Source organism: Mustela nivalis (assembly GCF_964662115.1).
Source record: "Mustela nivalis genome assembly, chromosome: 8".
In the NCBI taxonomy this organism is placed as follows: Eukaryota; Metazoa; Chordata; class Mammalia; order Carnivora; family Mustelidae; genus Mustela; species Mustela nivalis.
Genome location: NC_139027.1, coordinates 48,513,086 through 48,533,091, shown reverse-complemented (window position 1 = coordinate 48,533,091; position 20,006 = coordinate 48,513,086). Strand labels below are relative to the sequence as shown.

The following is a 20,006-nucleotide window of genomic DNA, read 5'->3' as shown; positions in this document are numbered from 1 at the left end:
TACTTATCTGTTTGTTATATCATTCTTTATACCTCTCTATGTGTCTGGAATATCCCATACTATATTTGTTAAAAGACATCTGTTACTCTGCTGATGTCTAAAGAAATAAGCCTTGTAAGGGCTATGACATCTTGGGCTTCAGAGATAGAAATGAGAAATGTGGACATATTTCTTTTTGTGTGTTTTTAAGAATTATCTTTCATATGAAACAAAAACAAAACTATACAAAAGTAAGGTAGCAAGAGAGCAATGGTGGGCCATCCATAAATATCAGCATAGGTTCACTGGAAGCAGGGAATAGACTGTTTTAAAATAGCAGATTTGAAGCTATCTGTGCCCCAGTGGCAGAGGCAGCACCTCCCACTGTCACACAACACTTCTGCCCTGGGGTTGGTGGTATACAAGATCACAAAACTATTTGCTCCCAGAGCTTATATGTATCTGTGAATTTCCAGCCATTGTACAGGCTGTGTGTGTGTGTGTGTGTGTGCACGCATGTGTGTGTGTGTATGCATATTAGAAGGCAGGGGAGGCTTCAGAAGAGCACAGACTCCTCTAAGTAAATAAGTGGATGAATGTTTGATTGCTAGTCTTTACTCCTGGTATGGGAGACAGATCTGTTTAGCATTTCCTTGCCCTTTAACACCTTGGCTCCATGTCCTTGTGAACACACAAGGGACATGTGGACATGGACAAAAAAGAGAGAAAGACACAGTGAGGATTTGGACACTCTGCCAGAGGGGACAGAAGTGGGCAAGAGTCCTGATCTATACCAAGTAAAGTGCTCTCGTTCTAAGGAACACTGCTACAGTTTCTCAGGTGCACCCTGTGCAAGGACACTCTCAAGAGTAAGGGAGCTGGTGGCAGATTGATCTAGGCAGAAGCAGGAGGCAGCAGCATGCAATAGCTAGGCACAGCTGCAGGCGTTCCGTGTGTGGTCAATGTGGAGGTCAGAAGGGGGTTGTGGAATGTGTTCATGTAAGTGTGGCCCTCTCCCAGAGTACCGGAGCCAGATGGTGGAGAGTGGCAGAAACAAGATCATGTTCCAAAAAGGACACTTAATGATACTGTTGGAGGATCCCAGGTAAACACATGCATTGGAATGACCTTTGTATATTTCATCCACCACATGTCTAACCAACATACTGAGTTTAATTTATGTCACAACAGAAGGAAGGAAAATACCACCTAGAGATGTGAATGCAGAGAGACCTTTGCTAAAATTATAAGGAGATGAAGATTAATGTTTTTCATACCTTTCTGTACTGACTCTATGAATGAGTAAATTAAGAGGAATTAAAATGGCATGACAAGTGAAACTAAAATTAGGGAAGAGCTCATTTATGCTTCAATTTTTACTGAACAATGAAGTCTAACATGTTATTTATGCTCAGTCATGAATATAATGCAGCTTTCAGTTTCTCCATGATTGAAGAAAGATTGCTTCCACAGGGTTATTTAATATTGGTCTGACATCATTTAGTGTATTATAATACATCGAATTTAAATTTGTTTACAGAAATTAATGGGGTCATGACCCCACACAATATTTTGTAGCCAAGATGCATATTTATTGAGAAAAGTGAGTCTCAGCGTGTATCACCAATAGGACTGAATCTCTCCTGTTGTGTCTTTAAGAAGTATCTTCTGTAGGATTTCATGGTTGAGTCAGGTAGCTCAGGATCTAAATTCACAGACACTGTGCTGTGGTGGATTTTTCTTTCATGTGTAGCCAGCATCTTGCTGGAACAGGAGCTGATCTGAGAGCCAGTCCTGGGAGCTCGTCCTAAGGAGCTCCTAGTCCTAAGCGGCTGGTCTTGGGTTCCCAGAGGTGGGGTTATTGTACAAGCTCCAACGGATGGAGAGCAGATTGGGGCACTCGCAACTCTTCCAATGTCCTCCTGCTAGGCCTTCTTCTGTCACAGAGGCTGAGAAGCTAAAACTATCTCCCAAATTTCCATGAGCTAGGATGGTCAGGTGTACTCATGTGAGACCTGAATTTGGAGCCGAGCTCTTTGGGGAGGGAGGTGGCAGCATATGAAGCATTCATACTGCTGGTGTAGCTCTAGATACAAACAGCATACAGACCTGCTGGCAGCCTTTGGATCCCCAGGTAGAAAACAGAATGCTATGTGATCCTGGAGCTGGCATCAGGGTAAAGTGGCTTCATGAACCACCAACTATCTAATTATAGCATGAGTAGCAGTTCTTTTGATCAATACTGCTCAGAAAGTCATTCCTAAAGACCTACCCTAGAGCCTGCTGTTTTGACTTTTCCAAAAACTTAGAAGCACCTTAGTTCTTCTAGTACATTCTTTTCTATGTATGCACAGCAGGACCCTCACTGATATCACAGCCCTTTTGTTTGGCCAGTTTTTCTGGATAATCTTTCTGATGCTTAGATGCCCAAACCAATACTTCCTAGAACAGAAACATGTTGAGATATTAATAGGTTGCCTTTCCCTGTTCCATACTCCACCATACCTGCTTCAGGCTTCAAAGGGAGCCTTTTTCTCAGACAACACTCAGAGGAAGCAAACATATACACAAAGAAGAGTCACTTTTTTGACTTCCGGTGTCTTAAACAGACTTGCAAATCTTGGTTAAGAGCATAGTCTTAAAAGCCAATGAATTATTGATTTATAAGGACTGGGTACCTGAGAGAAAAATAGTATTTATTTTGAATTTTTTTTTTTTTTTAAAAAGGCTTGGTTCAAAAGGAATATGCCTGGAGAACCAAAGGTATAGACTTTATGCTATAAAATACAGAATTTGAAAAAAAATGTAAGATGTAATAAGATTTTTCTTCTCTAAATGAAGCGAGAGTTCAACCCGTCAGCAGGAAGGGAAAGCTAGAGAGGATTTGATGAGAACCTGGATGTTGTCAGGATCCCTAAGAATGGGCTCGGGACCTTGTCTCAAGTTTCAGATACTGCACATGTGATGGGAAACTAAGATGTACAGTTAGGACCAGTATGAGAGCAGAATATGCTCCCTTCGGAACACTTGTAAGTCTAGCCAAGGAGATGCAAACTTCATCCCATATTGCTCCTACATGGCAGAAAGACAGTATTTCAGGGAGAGGTTGGGATAGATGTGTCTGCCTATGGACAGCCTCACACAATCAGAATTTCCCAGCAGAGGGTATCTACCATAAAGCAAAGGAAGATCAGGTTCAGGGCCCTCCCATTCACAAAGCCTGGGACAAGCTCAGCAATATGTTCACAAGTAGGATATCTTAGCTGCAATCAGTTAAGACCACTGTCTCTTTCTTCTCCACCTGCCCCTCCATCATTATTCCCTCATACGGGATGACCACAGACCAAGATCTGTGTAAAAGAAAAGTGTATTAAGGGTACATTCCAGATGCTTATGTCAGGATATACTTTTGTGGTTTGCAAGCACCTTCTTATATACTCATTCTCATATAGGAATAATCTCCAGGAATACACCTATTCCTTCAAACTATACCATCTCATCTGGCATCATGATAGGAAGATGCAGAATCTCTATTTATTGTAGGATGAATAAGCCCTCTGGTGCCCAGAACTATTGGAAAAATGCAGGTAGTGGAAAGGAAACCACATCTGAAATGTATGGCACCAGAAACTCATCTGTGCGAAATTCTGCCAACCAACAGTTCAGTAAAATTGTAAACTGAGGATTTAGTTCTCATTGTCATTTTGTCAACATGGAAGATCCCGACTGTTGGAAACAAACTCAGCTTGTTTGTTTGTCTTTAAATGGGAATCATACAAAATATAGTTTATCAGAATTTCTCTGTTGGTGGGGCGCATGTGTGGCTTAGTCAGCTAAGCATCTGCCTTTGGCTCAGGTCATGATGCCGGAGTCCTGGGATTGAGTACCGTGTCAGGCTCCCTGCTCAGTGGGGAGCCTGCTTCTCTCTCTCTGTCTGCCCCCTCCCCCTGTTCATGCGTGTGCTCTCTGTCTCTCTCTCAAACAAATAAATAAAATACTTTTCTAAAAAGAATTTCTTTGTTGGTAAGGCACGAGCTTGTAATGATACTACCAACAGTCTATGTGTGAAGCCACATGTTTTATCTACCACACGAAAGGAAAGGCTGAATTATCCTACTATTATACTCAAAGAAACAATATTCTAAAATTGTTGTCATGTAAGAGGCAATTGAAGAATATGCCAAAAAATAAAGTTATTACCGAACTGACAGTAACTAATTAAAAATATTTTTCTAGATTTTGATGGCTATGGTACATCGGCTTTCTAAATGTGCAAATTGTGATTATCCATTCTAAGTAAAAAGTCACTTGTTTCCAATTTTGTATGTTTTTTTCTTACAAGCCACCCCTCCAAAATTACATAAAGTGTAGGCCACATAAAATCAGGATACATCTTTTTCCAGCCTAGTGTTCTTGAGCCCCCAAAGAGTCTGCGGAAATTCCGAGACAGCTACATTCCAAAGGGATCTGGGCTCAGGCTGAGGAAGGTGCAGCATGCACTGTACCTGTGGCCTGAGGCCAAGGTCGGAATGTGTAGAAATGAGCATGGGTCAGCAAGGAGAGATGATGGCTTGTAAAGCAGAATTACCCTCCTCACCCCTGTGTCTAGAGATATCTCAGCCTCACCACTCTCAACCTTTTCCCAAGGAGAAGGACAAAAATAAAAGGAGGGATAAACTCTCAAATTGCATAGTAGGATTCTCTTTAGTGAGAAACACTGAGAACTAGCAGGTAGGGTCTATTTGAATAAAGGAGGGAAGTTGGAGAGGGCCAGATATGGGGCCAGCTGCTCCGGATATCCCAAATTGACCCAGGAGCCTGCCTTCCTCATTGTAGGATGAGGGCCGGAGCACAGAACTGGTTGTAGATCCTCATTCATTCAACAAATATTTACTGGAAGCTTTCTATGAGTATAGTGCTGAAAATGTAGGAGCGACACAACAAAGTCCCTGCTCTTGTGAAGTCCCTCAGCGAGAGACAATATCCAAGTAAAGTAAAACATCTTGGGGTTAGGTGGTATGCAGGAAAATAAGGCAGAGAAAGGAGAGAGCACAAGATGACCTGGAGAGGGTGCTACTTCATACAAAGGGTTTGAGAAAACCCTTCCACCAGAACTGAACATGAAGCTATCTAAAGGAATGAAAAAGTCACCCAGGAGGGATATAATAGAAGAACTTCCCAAACAGGTGGAACAGCAAGTGTAAATGCCCTCGATAGGAGTCTGGTTGGTTGCGTGAGGCATGAGAAGGAAACCAGTGAGGCTGCAGGAAGGAATTCGTACATGTGACCAGAGTCTGGGCTGCAGGGGGCCTGGCAAGGACTCTGGATTTTACTCTCAGTGAGATGAGAAGCTGCTGGTGGGTTTGGGGCAGAGGAATGATTTCATCAGACTTTGTTTTAAAATTAATCCCTCTAGCTGTTATGTGGAAAATTGATTGAGAAGAAGGCAGGGTGGAAGCAAGGAGACCTGTCAGGAGATTACTGCAATAATCTAAAAAATAATGTCAGCTTGAGCTACCACATACAGGTAGCGAGAAATGGTCTTATTCTGGGTATGTCATGAAGGAAGAGCCAACTGGATTTACCAATGCACTGGGTATCTGCATGAGACACAGAGCTGAGTTAAGGATAACTCCAAGATTTTGTCCTGAGAAATTCTTAAAGTGGAGTTCCATTTATTTACTGAGTTAGGAAAACTCAAGGAGTGGGAGACTTGGGGCAAGGATATCAGGAGTTCAGTTGGAGGAAGATGGTCAAAGGCAAAAACTTCCGATTGTAAGAGAAATAATTACTAGAGTTGTAATTTACAACACGGTGACTATTGTCAATGCTGCTGAATGTGCATATAAAAGTTAAGAGAGTGAATCCTAAGAGCTCTTCTCACAAGGAAAAAAAATTTTTTCTTTTCCTTCTCCCCCGTCTCTCTCTCTCTCTCTCTTTCTCCCTCTCTCTTTGTATCTATGGTTGACCCTTGATCAACATGGGTTTGAACTGTGCAGGTCCACTTTTATGTGGATTTCAGTATGGTAAGTACCATAAGTCTATTTTCTCTTCCTTATGATTTTCCTCAATAACATTTTTTCTCTCTAGCTTACTTTCTTATAATGGTGATGCAACATGGAGGCTTAAGTGGGTAGGAGAAGAATAAATGAAACAAGATGGGATTGGGAGGGAGACAAACCATAAGTGACTCTTAATCTCACAAAACAAACTGAGGGTTGCTGGGGGGAGGGGGTTTGGGAGAAGGGGGTGGGATTATGGACATTGGGGAGGGTATGTGCTTTGGTGAGTGCTGTGAAGTGTGTAAACCTGGTGATTCACAGACCTGTACCCCTGGGGATAAAAATATATGTTTATAAAAAAATAAAAAATTAAATGAGAAAAAAAAAAGAATACAGTATAAAATACAGATGATATACAAATTATGTGTTAATTGTTTATGTTATTGTTGAGACTTCCAGTCAACAGTAAGCCATTAGTAGTTAAGTTTTGGAGGAGTCAAAAGTCATGTATGGATTTTCAACTGCACCAGAGTCCTGTGCCCCTAATAAAACTGGAAAAAGAAGTTCAGTTTGGGACATATTTTGAGATGTCTATTAGATATCAAAGTGAAGAGGTCAAGAAAGTAGTTGGGCGTAAGAGGTATGATTATAAAGAAGAGAGGTAAAAATTTGAGAATCACTGTTGTATAAATGGCATTTAAGCCATGGGTCTGAATGAGATCACCTAGGGAGTGAGGGTAAGTAGGAAACAGAGCACTGAAGGCTGGGGCACTTCGATGTTTAGAGACTGGGGAGACAACAAGTTGCTGATTATGGAAAGTTGAGTATCATGATGGGAGGCTGAAGGGTGGAAAGGACAAGGGTGCTCAAGCTACCTCAACATCCACATCCATGGGTTACAGACTCTTGTTCTGAGACAAGAGATAGAGAGCGGGTGTGGTACAGAGCATCTGCTTACCTATATTCAGGATGTGTCTGTATGATGAAATGAAGTCCTTGTTTTTGCTTTGTTTTCAAAACTAACTTATTGTAATTTGCCTTGTTATTTGTAAAAATTCCTCTAAGACTCTGGTACTAATTTGCTTGTTGCTTTGAATTTTCTGGTGTTGTGTATTTCTCTAAGTTTCTTTCTTGGGTCTTTTAATGCAAAGTTTGAAAGAGTCATAAACTGCTGTTGACTGCCATTTTGAACGAGAAGTCTAGGCCACTGGATTCTTTAACTGAACTGATTCACCACTACTCAACAAAGCCACTCATTTCTTGGGGCTCAGTGCTGACCTCAGAGGCTACAAAAGGGACATGAGATAGTTGGCTGGATCTGACAGAGTGTGAGTTCCCTCTGGCTTACCAGTTTCTCACCTAATCTTGTCCAAAGCCTGACATTGCACATTCCTTCTTATTTCTGACTCAGTCATGTTTCCTGAGCTCAACTTATTGAATCAGTGTTTTTATTCCCTTCCTAGCTATGTGCTTTTAATTTTCCAAAGGGTATGGCTAATCACACGGTTAGAGCTGGATATGTGCCCTCAGGCAAGGATATCACAAAGGATCCTTTTGTGTCAACTGCAAAATAAATATGTCTCCAGCCTGTGAAAGGAAAAAAAAAAAAATGTCAGGTTTTCCTTTATTTCCTAGAAAGACCAGAACCCCTGGGGGAAATGAGTCCAGTTCAAGCAGACATTTTTCATTAGATAAAACTAATTAGCCGAAGTGCATCTTGTTTCTAAAAGCAAGATTTGGCAGAGATGCCAAGTTTCTTAATAACACTCTGGATATAATCCAGAAGAAAGGAGGAAGCCTTTTTATTGGGGGGGGGGGCCTTGATTTCTCCAGCCTTTGGGGTATGATCAGGCTGGTAAATATGTAAATAAAAGTATATGTTACTTTTCAGAATAGTTTTGAGCAGGAACAGAGAGCAGAGCAGTGCAAGTAAGGAAATTAGCAAAGAATTTGCAGCTCCCCTTAGTCTAAAGCATTTGCATTTCTGGTTAAACTGCTGTGCCTGCCGTGAATGGAAAGGGAAAGCTGCTTTCCTCTCTCAGCCTCCCTGCAGCCTTCCTTTGTTCTGCAGCAGGGAAAACCACTCAGCAGATAATCAGTAGCAGCCTGCAGGCCTCACGGGTGGTCCTCCAGGCCCTGTGAGCTTTTGGTAGCACCAATCAGTGCAGTGCTCCCGCTAACGACGGGAGGCATCTGTCCTTGATCGTCCTGGTCCAGGGTAGCTGTGTGTCCTGTCCTGCCACTCCTGCCCCGGGAAGCAGCTGCTCATAGACAGGGCACACTTGTGATGATGCACTGCCCCCTTCCTGGCCCTCACCATCTTGAGTTTTCCTTTTTCCCGATTTCTAGAGAAAGCTCTCTTTGCTGTTCACTACCTATTTTCTCCGAAGCCTTTGTACTGAAGCAGCAGAGAAAAGCTTTGTCAACTGAAAAGCTGCACTACTATAGGGATCAATGAACTTTACCTGACAACATGCGGTACTTTCTACTGTCCTGCATTCTGTCTCAGCCGCCTTCTCTTTCCACACCTCTCCATTTCTAAGGTAACGGTTGTCTAAGCCAAGTTGTCACTCTTGCTTCTTATTGGAAAGATGGGATCCAAGTATGTAGAGAGGAAATGCCATGCGGTGTGGGGTAAAGCACACGGATTTTAGAAGCATCCAATGTAGACTTCAGACCTCGCCCTGCCACCCACTGACTGTGAACTGGTAACATTACTGAAACTCTCTGAACCTCAGTTCCGCATTTGTAAACCAGGACAGCAATGCTTACAGCGCAGTGTCTAGTAACAGCTACCATTTAGTAAGTGCTTAATAAATAATTGCTATTATTACCACTAGCTGACTTGTATTATGTTCCTTTTTTCATGAAAATTAACTGAGGTGTGAAAGTGGTTGGAAAAAATTGCTAAATCAATTCGAAAATATTTTCCTGCTTTTGACATGTAGAAATGTCACATGCATTATAGCAGCTTTCACTCTCTCATGGCATTTTGTGTATAACTTTTCTGAACATAATGGCAGATTTGTTTAAATAATACATGTTACAGGAGGGTTGCACATTTGGGGGGTCATTTTGATCATTTTATTGCTAGTTACAGAATTCAAGTTTATATTACATGGTACCATTTGGTTGCAAAATGAAGGAAACTAACCTCATCTATATTATATTGTTATATAGAGAATTATATGTATAAAAGTTGTATAATTATGGATATTCAAATACATAGAAAAATATATATATATATATGAAGATACAGAGATAGCTCACAAAACATTCGGAAAAGTTATGAAGACTAAAAACCAAGAACTAAGGATCTGAAACTGGATACTCAGTAGCACTAATATTGTCATTATCCAGTTTTTATCTCTTCTCCATGTAGTGGGGACCATGGTCAGCAAACCACCATTAGCAGGGAAAGCGTATTTCTCTCTGTGTTTGCTTGGGTCATGTGACCACGCTAGAACAAATCACTTCACAGGGCAAGGGAGCTTATGATATGCCAGGCCTGGAGCAGGAGTGGTAGCACAGGATAGCACAGCCACACTGGACTGGGGACCATCAAGGACAGATGTTTCACTGGTCACTTTGTTAGCTAGCAGAGCAGAAGCTCTTAATACAAAAAAAAGGGGGGGGGGAGGGAAAGTTTCCTGGGCTGATAAATGTAACTACCACAGTCTATTACATTCTACCCTGTGGCTGCCGAGGGATTACACTAACCTCTATTCCGACAGTTACAATTCCAGAATTCCTAGTGTAAGACAATCATCCCATGTGAAATCACCTCCATCCTCTGAAAGAAAGATCACCCCAAGTCATATCCAATCTAGCCTCAACCCTTGGATGATGGGTATAATCTGGTTATGGCTTCTTTTAGTCTGTTACTTTATAGCTAATTGATAAATTTAAGTACCCCCAACATGCTGAATAATCGGTAGTAGAGGAAAACCACAATAGGAACGCCCATCTATAAAGGGAGAAGCTGAAAATGTAGGATACTCACCATCCTGGTCCCTAGCATGTCCTTTGCTTCTGCGCCTGGTTGGCCAGTATGGCTTCCTAAGTCTCCTCCTGGTGAGATTCCCTGTATCTGTTTGACCTCCAGGACCATGGCTAAGAAACATGTAAGGATGACTCCTCTTTCCCCCTTCCTGGTGATTTTGGAGCCTGGGAATTGTTTTAGAAGTTCAGTATCATAGGTTTTTTGCTAAGCTGGATTTTCTTTGTTAGTTTAACTTCCTTCAAACCCTAGTAAGTTGCCAGTCTATTCAATCTGGGAAAGTTTATAGCCAAAGCAACAAATTTAAAAATTATGATCCTTAACTCCGGGGCATACCTCATTCCCTTGCATTTCCATCTCTTTGCAAGAGGTCTGGGGGCTCTGCCCACCTGACCAGACTTCATCCTGCACTGGCATGGCACAGCCTAAAGCAATAGACCAGGCAGGGAGGCAGAGCCATCTCTTCCCCATCCCAGCCTGTAAGCCACTGGAGAGTGTTTAACAGTGGGAAAATTATTACCTCTGATAGGCACAACATGCACAGCAGGACACGCTTAAGGCACTGGAGTTAAGCTCCCTCTTTTCTGCAGAGCAGCCAGATTCCAGTCTTATAAGAGGTAGCAAACAGGAAAGGCACAGAGGAGCCCTATGTGGTGGGAAAAGGGCCAGGGAGCAGATTCTACCCATTTGTGAGGACAGTACTAGGCTCTCCTTCATGCTCACTCTGTTTCCATCATCATCCTGCTTTTACTCACACTGAGAATTCAACTCACCCACAGAGGTCCTGCATTACTGGTCCTGGATTATGGTCCTGAACTCGACTTCCTTTCTGCTTCTATCACATGAGTCAACTTAGACAAGAGCTCATTTTTGGAGGATCTTCCTGAAAGCCAGAGTGATATTTAACCAGTTCACTGTAAGACCAGAACTGCAAGAGCGACCACCTCATACCTCTTTCCAGTCCCTTCACTACCCTCCTCCCTTCCCCGGTGCGCTGGCTCCTCCCCAGGGCATCGCAGAGGACATCACAACCAACAACTAACTAAAGGTTCAGCATGGGGCCCAGCAGAGTCTCAGGGCCCAGCTCCACACCTGGCATCCATTCTTATTGGGGGGACCCGGGGATGTACCAGTTGTTAGCCATATTTTGAGCATCACCCTTGCCGAAAGCCTCAAGAAATAACCAATATCCTTAAATAATATGACATTTTCTAAGTTCCCTGAAGATCCATTTGAGGCATATAATCTCAATCCCAATAAACAGTTAACAGTTTAACTTTTTTTTTTCTATAATGCTTTTTTTTTTAAAAAATTATTTATTTATTTATTTGGCAGACAGAGATCACAAGTAGACAGAGAGACAGGCAAGCAGGCTCCCTACTGAGCAAAGAACATGATGCGGGGCTCGATCCCAGAACTCTGGGATCATGACCTGAGCCAAAGGCAGAGGCTTTAACACACTGAGCCACCCAGGCACCCCTCCTGTAATGCTTTAAATGGGTCTGAGCCAGGATGGAATGAACCACCGTGCAGGCTTCCTTCCATACCTTGAGTAAACCAAGGTTTATATTTAAGATCATATTTCAAGTTCTATTATTTGAACACCACACTTTAGGTTTGAAATTTTTATTAATTAGTATTTGTGATTGTAAGTAACATAAGTCAACTCTGTCCAACTTAGGTATAGAACAGTATTTATTGGAAAGAAAATGACTCTCGGTTTTTAATAACATATAAAAAATCTGTATGCAAAAGAATGTTCACTTTCAAAGTGCTCACTCTGAAAAACTTTATATTTCTTTCAACCATCTCAAACTTTATTTTTGGACTAACTCTGAATTGCCTTCAGAAACCACAGCTCATTCTTTTGAATATCTGAATTATGCCAAATTTTTGCCCTTTGAAAGTAGATTTGATTTTCTTAGAAAATCATTTGAAATCACATCTAGTGAAGGAGGTGACTTATCAAGGTGGGTATTACTGGTTTGGGTAATGATTTCTTTTTTTTTCTTTTTTTCTTTTTTTTTACGTTTCTTTTGTGACACAGACTGAAAAGTAGGGGCAAATTATTCTCTCCTTAATATTACCTAAGTTTCTTCCTATCCTTACCTAGTGAATTGCTAGGCAGTAATTAGCTAATAATTGGCTGACAATCGTCAGCCAATTGTTACTTCCTCTAAAGAAAGAATGAGAGAGAATGTGTGCCAAGGGAAAAGTAAATTTCAGAGTCCAGGCTCAAATAGGCCCAGCAAACTGACCCAGGGGAGTTAGAGAAGAGAGTCATTAGGGGAAATAACTGAGAACTGTAATTCTGCCTAACAGACCAATTTAACCAGAAGATAGGGACGCTGTAGAGAAAAACCATCAGCTCCTGGCAGTGTGTTGTTTCAAGAGAGCATGGTTATGGCAGAAGGGGCTTTGGAGTAAAGTAGACGAGAGTTCAAATCCTGACTTCTCCATGTGACTTAGAACAAGGTACATAAGCCTCCTGAGAGTCAGTTGCCCAAGCCACAAAGCAGGAATTTCCAACCTACTTGTGGGTTGTTGTGAGACTTATAAGGGAATCCTTATTTTAAAAAGGTAATGCAATGCTTAAATCATAAAGAAACAGTAATACTATTGTTTCACCCTCAATGTCAGAAATGAGTTGCTACTTTATTAATTTACTAACACATTTAATTTATTATAAAATCTATGCCCAAGAAAAGGATTGAGGAAATGCTACACTACATACCAATGTAATAGAATAAGGAATCTCCAGATACAAAACCATTAAAAAATAAATTCAGGAAGCTTAATATCCTATGTGGTCCAAGGTCAATAGAAATGTGACAAAAAGTATGACAAGTGAGAGGAGATAAGAAAAGAAATTGCTTCCTGGATTAACATCTCGGGCTGCTACCTTCTGTCTGACAGTCTCCGGAGGAGACAGGTCCACTCACAGGAGCTCAGCAGGGGCCTCTGGGTACCCAGAGTGTTAAATCGATGTGATGTTAAGAGAGGGAGCACAATGTTCTGACCCCTGAGAGCTTTTGGTTTATCAATGAACACTCTAACAGGTGTCTTTTATTTTTTTAATTCTGTTTCCTATAGCAACTAATTTGCAAATATATACTCTTTCTGAGTCTTCAAATAATTTCTTTTACTTGAATTTTTCCTTAGGGCCTTTGTGAATTTTATTATATTATTATTTTTATTATTTATTGTTATTATTTTAACTGATACTTTAGAGAAGAGCTATCCAGGCCTGATATCTATGCACAGAATTTTAAGAGGTATCACTTAGGGAGTACATAGCCAGCTCCCCTCTTCCAACTTGAGCTTAAAGGCATTTCTGACTGCTTTTGCCCCAAGTTCTTTGGCATGGCCAGAAATCTGAAGAAGTTGCTGGATTGAGATGAACCTTCTCATCTGTTCTCTGAGGGTAAAAGGGAGTCAACTCTAATCTGCAGCTCTCGTGTTTATATATGTGGAACCCGAGCCTTCACAGTTCCCAAGCTTTTTCAAGGGTGCCCACATATCCCTGAACACAGTGTGGCCCAGCCAGTTCTCCCTCACAGCTGTGCCTTTTCTCAAAGTTGGGTATGAATGGAAAGAGACATGCTGCTGTGTGGGGGTACAGGGGAGAGGCAGGCCTAACCACTCAAAAAGAATTTTATATCATGAAGTCGGTGTTGGTTTCCTGGGGTATCTGCCCATAGAGGCAGATGGTGGGAATGAGGTAGGACAAGGTGTGTGCAGTCCAGTATTGTGTTTCTTAATCTAATACCCACTGATAAAGTAGTTATTGGAAATTCCTCAGACTGGTTTTTTTATCTCTTCATTCAGTGTCTTTGCTAGGTTTTTCCCTTATTCAGTATCTCCTAGGGTATTATAATATAAGGTGAGACAAGACATTATGTGATAATGTAAGACCTTCATTTAACATTTGTTTTCTTTGGTTAGTCTAGGCTGTCTCTATCACCATCTGCTAAACATTTATTTAAAGTTTAGCCACTTGAGGGGCACCTGGGTGGCTCAGTGGGTTAAAGCCTCTGCCTTCAGCTTAGGTCCTGGGATCGAGCCCCGTATTGGGCTGTCTGCTCAGCTGCCTACCTCTCTGCTTACTTGTGATCTCTCTCTGTTGAATAAATAAATAAAATCTTTAAAAAAATAAAAAAATAAAGTTTAGCTGCTCGGTTATCCATTTTATTTTTAGACCTCTGTTCAAAAACTTTTGAACTCACATCAAATTTGTTGTTTAAGTAAAGGTGCATGGTATATTATATATATGTTACAAATGTATAAATTATATATATTATATAATATTATATGACATTATAATTTTACAAAGATACATGTGTGTATGTGTGTGTATGTATATGTGTTTGTGATGCATGTCCATTAGGCCCACCACTGCCTATCAGAATTATTGAGAGCTATCTTGTTCCTCTGAAACCAGATGTGCATTCATCTGTAGATGATGAAGAATTTTTTTTTTCCCGTGGGCATTCTGCTGCCTCACTCTGCTAACCTGAAAACCTCTGTCCGGGCATTAAGGCCATGTGTCATGGCAATTACAAGGAGGCTCCGTCTCACCATAGAGCCTCTGCTGTTAACATGACCCAGGCTTTAGATGTATGAATATTTCTTAGAAATACCTTTTGTTCATATATTAAGACATGGTTGAAAACAACAGCCATTCATAATACAGAGGATGTTTTGCTATGGATAATTACAGAGCATAGGCAGAATGAAATGTTTATCAGCCAGGAGAATTTTATGACTGATTTATTATGATGCATTTTGGATAGATGGTTTTTAAAAACTTGTGTCCATGACATCATGACAAAAATGGTTCTAGGCCTATATTACAAATTTGCTCAATTCTGCTATTATCCTTGCTTGCCTGAAGCCCACATAGTTCTTGAGTATGAGGTAATTTTCTTCTGGAATAGCTCTCTTAGATTTTATTTTGCACAAGGTTATTTATCCACTAAGCAAAAGCGAGTCAATCATCTGAGGATCCGTAAAGCACCTTCACATTGGTCCATTCAAATCCACAGGCTTTCAGGCTTTAACCCATCCTCACACAGTCCTCACAAAATAGCTCATCAAATGCCTGGCAACAAGATGAAGCCATCTGGTGAAGGGTAAATTGTAATTATAACCCATCCAAATCTGCCTTCTCATCAGTGACACTATCATCTCCCTTACCCTTATAATCAGTCATGAAACCCTAGCAAAGAAAGATGAAAAATAAGTAAATCTGGCCACCAAGGGGGTTTGGGTGTCTTTTTCTTTTTTTTCCCCCTTAGCTGGTAGAATCCGATCACATTCACCCCTGAGTTAAAAACAAATTTACCTTATGGAAATTCTCTCAGTCATTGAAGACTATTTTCTCTCCACATTCACTTTCCCAACTGTTGGGCACAGGGGATTCTGGGTTATCATTACCTCTCTCCTTCAGCAGGAAGCCCCTGAAAGCTGGCAACAGGTGGTTCAACAGGAATTCCACGGAACATGCTGTCTTCAGTGCATTCGATGTGCCTCCAGGCATTCTCAGGCCCACGGGAAAGAGCAAAAGCCACAAAGCCATGTTGAGGAGTAAGTGACATGTCAGGGCCAATCCCTGAGCAGGCTTGTGTACCATTCCTGTAAAAACACTGCTCCCATCATGGGGCTAAGCAGTAGGCAGATGAAGACTGAACTTGGCTGTGTGATATGATCTCCTGGTGCCCGAGTCTCACCCCTGAGGCTGTTTCCCTATTTGGTTTTAACTGACTGCTCCAAGGTCGCTAGCAGACCAGCCACAGAAACATCATATGGGAGCTTGTTAGATATGCAGAATCTCAGCCCTGATCCAGGCCACTGACTCAGAACTAGCACTTTCAGAAGATCCCCGGGGACTTTGTATGTACGTGGCTGTTTGAGAATCACATAGGTAGAGCACTGCTTCCCAAAACATGCTACCCATCAGAATCACTGGGAGAGCCTGACTAACCACATCAGAATCTCCAGGGCTGGAGCCTGGAAATCTTGATTTATAATAAGCTTTCTAGGCACTTTGTATTCTGCCAACCTGGCACAAGCCTGTGAATAGTAGCATAGTCCAGTGGCTCCCAAATGCCTTTGATGGACAATAAGCATCACCTGGAGGAAGAGGCTTATTTAAAAAAAAAATCCAAACCCATTTCCCAGACACTGTGTTTCAGTTGGGACTTGGGGTGGTGCATGAGAATCTGTGTCCTCGCCCTATACACATACGCACACAAGTGATTATTGCAAAATTTGGGGAACATACGAGTGGTTTCTAGCAATGGCTCTTAAATGTTAATATGCTGCAAAATCATCTGGAGAGCCTGCTGAAAATATTGTTTCCTGGAACCTGTGAAAACAAATAAAGTTTTTTGTGAAATAAAGTTATTTGTGAAAACAAATAAAGACCACCCAAATGAGAACAAGCAAAGCCTATTTATTCAGAACTTGCTATTACAAGTGAGTCAGCCGCAATCACTGGCATTTGGCAGAAACTCAGAGGTGGGCAGGGCAGTGTAAAAGGTGACAGTGAAAAAGGGAAGGATTATGGTATGCCTTGATTGGAAGTGGTTGGCATGGGAAAGCAGGAGAAACTAACTTGAAGTGGGGCATCATATGTGGTTAGTTAGGAGAACACATTTAGATTTCTCTGGTTAGTGCTAAATTGGGAGCAGGGACAAAAATTAGGGAAGCTGGCAGTTAATTAATCAGATCATGAGTGTTTGGGGCTGATTGCTATGGAGGCTGTGGTTTGGCTCCATGGACTGTTTCTGCAGTGGATGTGGTCAGAGTTTTTTATATATATATATATATATATATATATATATATATATATATATATACATACACACACACACACTCACACACACACACACACACCACACACTCTGGCCATGTTCAGTTTGTTGGTTTGAGTCTTTCAATACCTACAGCAGAATTACTAAATAGAGCAATGGCATGGCCTGGACATTGGTATTTTATTTTATTTATTTATTTATTTTAAGATTTTATTCATTTATTTGACAGACAGAGACCACAAGTAGGCAGAGAGGCAGAGAGAGGAGGAAGGAGGCTCCCTGCTGAGCAGAGAGCCCGATGCGGGGCTCGATCCCAGGACCCTGAGATCATGACCTGAGCCGAAGGCAGAAGCCTAACCCAGTGAATCACTCAGGCGCCCCTGGATATTGATATTTTAATAAATGCTCCAGCTTCTCAAATTTGTGAACCACCCGTCTGGAGACATCCTGATTTCCAGCCAACTGTCCTAACACATTTTCAAAGGTGTCAGGTACATTTTATCCCAACTCTGAACCCCCAAACACCATCTTAAACAAGAACTTCAGTCAGAAGAGGCTTGTTGGCAGCTTCTCACCATCTATACACCTAACTGTAGCTCCATTATGGGTGGTGGGCCTGATGCCTGAGTTCTTGGGCTGTTGGCCATTTTATTTTGGGATGGGACAGGGGAGAGAAATTAGAAAAACGACATCAGGATGCCTTTCAATAGGTCTCACTTAACGATTGGGTATAGAATTCTCCAGCAGTTAATTATATCGGAATCTCCTAGACAGCTTCCACAATCAGATAAAGACTCCAGAGGGGCATGTATCCCAAAAATGTCCATGTGGAAGGAAGTGTACTTTGAAAAAAACTATTTGATGTTTCTGATATTCCTCTATACTGTTTTGTTGAGAATCACTGATTCAGAGAATGTAACAATTTGAGACTGTAAATTTCAACACCTACATGGGCCATGAGGGTAACATCACGTAGTAGGATGGCTGGATGCCTTGAGTTGTGTTCTTGTGACACAGACCCAACTTGTTTGCTTATTAAACATACGGATTTTTTCACTTACATAAATAAATGTGGTCTGTCATTTTATCTTGGGAGAAGAACGTTCTCAGCTTGCCTTTCATTTTTTTTACTTTCAAGATATAATATTTTGCTATTACTAAGAAAAACAGCTCCAGCATGATGCTAAATGGCAAATGAAACTCAGTGTCAAGGAGAGAGCTGTAAATGATGGATAGACGGGGGGGTGGGGGGGAGGTAATGGACAGCTGCTAATCAGTTCTAGGCAATTGGAGCTTGTGGGAAATGCTTGTTGTATCACCTGATTTTATCTTATTCTGATTTTTCAAGAAAGCCAGAACTGAGAGTGTTTATGTGAAATCACCTGATCATTAAAAGTTGGCTCCATTTTTTTTTTTTTTTTAAGATTGTGAAGATCAAACAAATAAGTCTGATGGGCTGGACACAGACCCAAGCCAAGTTTGCAACCTTGGCATTATAGCATTACTTGTAAACAAAATGTTAGCACAGGATCCAGTTCTTGCTGGGAGCATCAGTATGTTCCCCCAAACAAATACACACCAAGAATAGGACCACATCAACCACACCCAACCCCATTTCCATCCATAGTTGATCATCTTCTTTTTAAAAAATTTTTTAAGATTTTATTTATTTATTTGACAGAGAGAGATCACAAGTAGGCAAAGAGGCAGACAGAAAGAGAGGTGGAAGTAGGCTCCCTGCTGAGCAGAGAGCCCCATGCAGGGCTCCATCCCAGGACCCTGGGATCATGACCTGAGACAAAGGCAGAGGCTTTAACCCACTGAGCCACCCAGGTGCCCCTAGTTGATCATTTTCATAGTGGACCTCAATCTTGCTCAATATGTCACCAGAAAACAAAGATGGCAACAAGATCCATTCATAGTCTACTTTTCAATGATGAGCACAATCTCTCTTTTCTTTCCCTTTTGTCCTCTTTAATTAAGAAATCCCAGTAGTTAGGCAATGTTTATAGCAGAAAGTATGGGGTTGGAAAATGACTAGTCTCTTTAGCACTCATTGAGGTAGCCAAGTTGTTTGTATCTTAATTTTAATTTAAAATAGATGCAGAATCAGCAGTTTCTAATTCTTTGTTGGGTAAAGGAAAAAAAAACTTTATTTGGAATCCCTGGACTCACATTTGGGTCAGGATTGGGAAGTTGTTGGGAAATCAGAAAGGAAGAGTAGAGAAATTCTTAAATATTTTAACAAAATCTTTCTACAAAGGACGTTAAAATTGCTGAAGATTCCCCCAACTCCTTCTCCTCTCCATCTCCCAATGTCCTCCATGTTATTCCTTATGGGGGAAATTGGAGGGGGAGACAAACCATGAGCGACTGTGGACTCTGAGAAACAAATTGAGGGTTTTGGAGGGGAGAAGGGTGGGGGTTGGGTGAGCCTGGTGGTGGGTATGATGGAGGGCACGTATTGCACGGAGCACTGGGTGTGGTGCATAAACAGTGAATGCTGGAACACTGAAAAGAAGTAAAATAAAACAAAATGGAAAAATATAGATGAAGATTTCTACTATTTCAGAATCAGAGTCAAGCAAAAGGGACTGTAAGACTTGGAAGGCTTAATGAGACTAATATTTTTTGGTAAAACACTTGATTAAAATTGATATTTTGGCCAAAGTGGTTGTTTCACTTAAGCAGTACTTTGACAGATAATATCTTTTTTAAAAAATCACTGATGCAAACCTGAATAATGGTATTAATTAATTAAGATTCCCAAGTAGTGAAATATAAATTGGAATTTCTCTTCATCAACCTTTAAGGAAAGCCTTGGAAAAGCGTTCCTCATCAGCATCTTCTCTCTCTCTCTCTCTTTTTTTCCTTATCTATTTCTATAACACAGGTATGTACATTGCATGGAGCAACCCAAGGCTGGACCGTGAACTCTGAGACCATCAAAGCTAGAAGTCAGGTGAGCTACCATTCTGAAACTAAGTGATGCATAACAAATGGCTAGTTACCTGACAAAGGTGATAGGTTGTATTAGCTAAATTCTTCTTCTTTTTAAACTAAACTCTTAACTGGCCTAATATGTTTCACCTAGGAATTGCATGGTTTGAAAAAATGACATGTAGAAAATTCTTTATTCTAAAAATAAATGTGGAGTATAAAATCTTTATAAGCAACAAATTAGTTTATTCTCATTTTCATTTAAAAAAA

General features: G+C 41.0%; 1 long non-coding RNA gene across 1 annotated transcript in view; it reads left to right on the top strand.

Annotated features, from left to right (window-relative positions):
- LOC309871159 overlaps positions 1 to 19,758 on the top strand; it is an 84,894-nt gene extending 65,136 nt beyond the window's left edge. Inside the window, exon 3 of the long non-coding RNA XR_014315064.1 lies at positions 19,690 to 19,758. This is a non-coding gene — a long non-coding RNA (uncharacterized lncRNA). The remainder of the gene's footprint in view (positions 1 to 19,689) is intronic.
- The last annotated feature ends 248 nt before the right edge of the window (positions 19,759 to 20,006 follow it).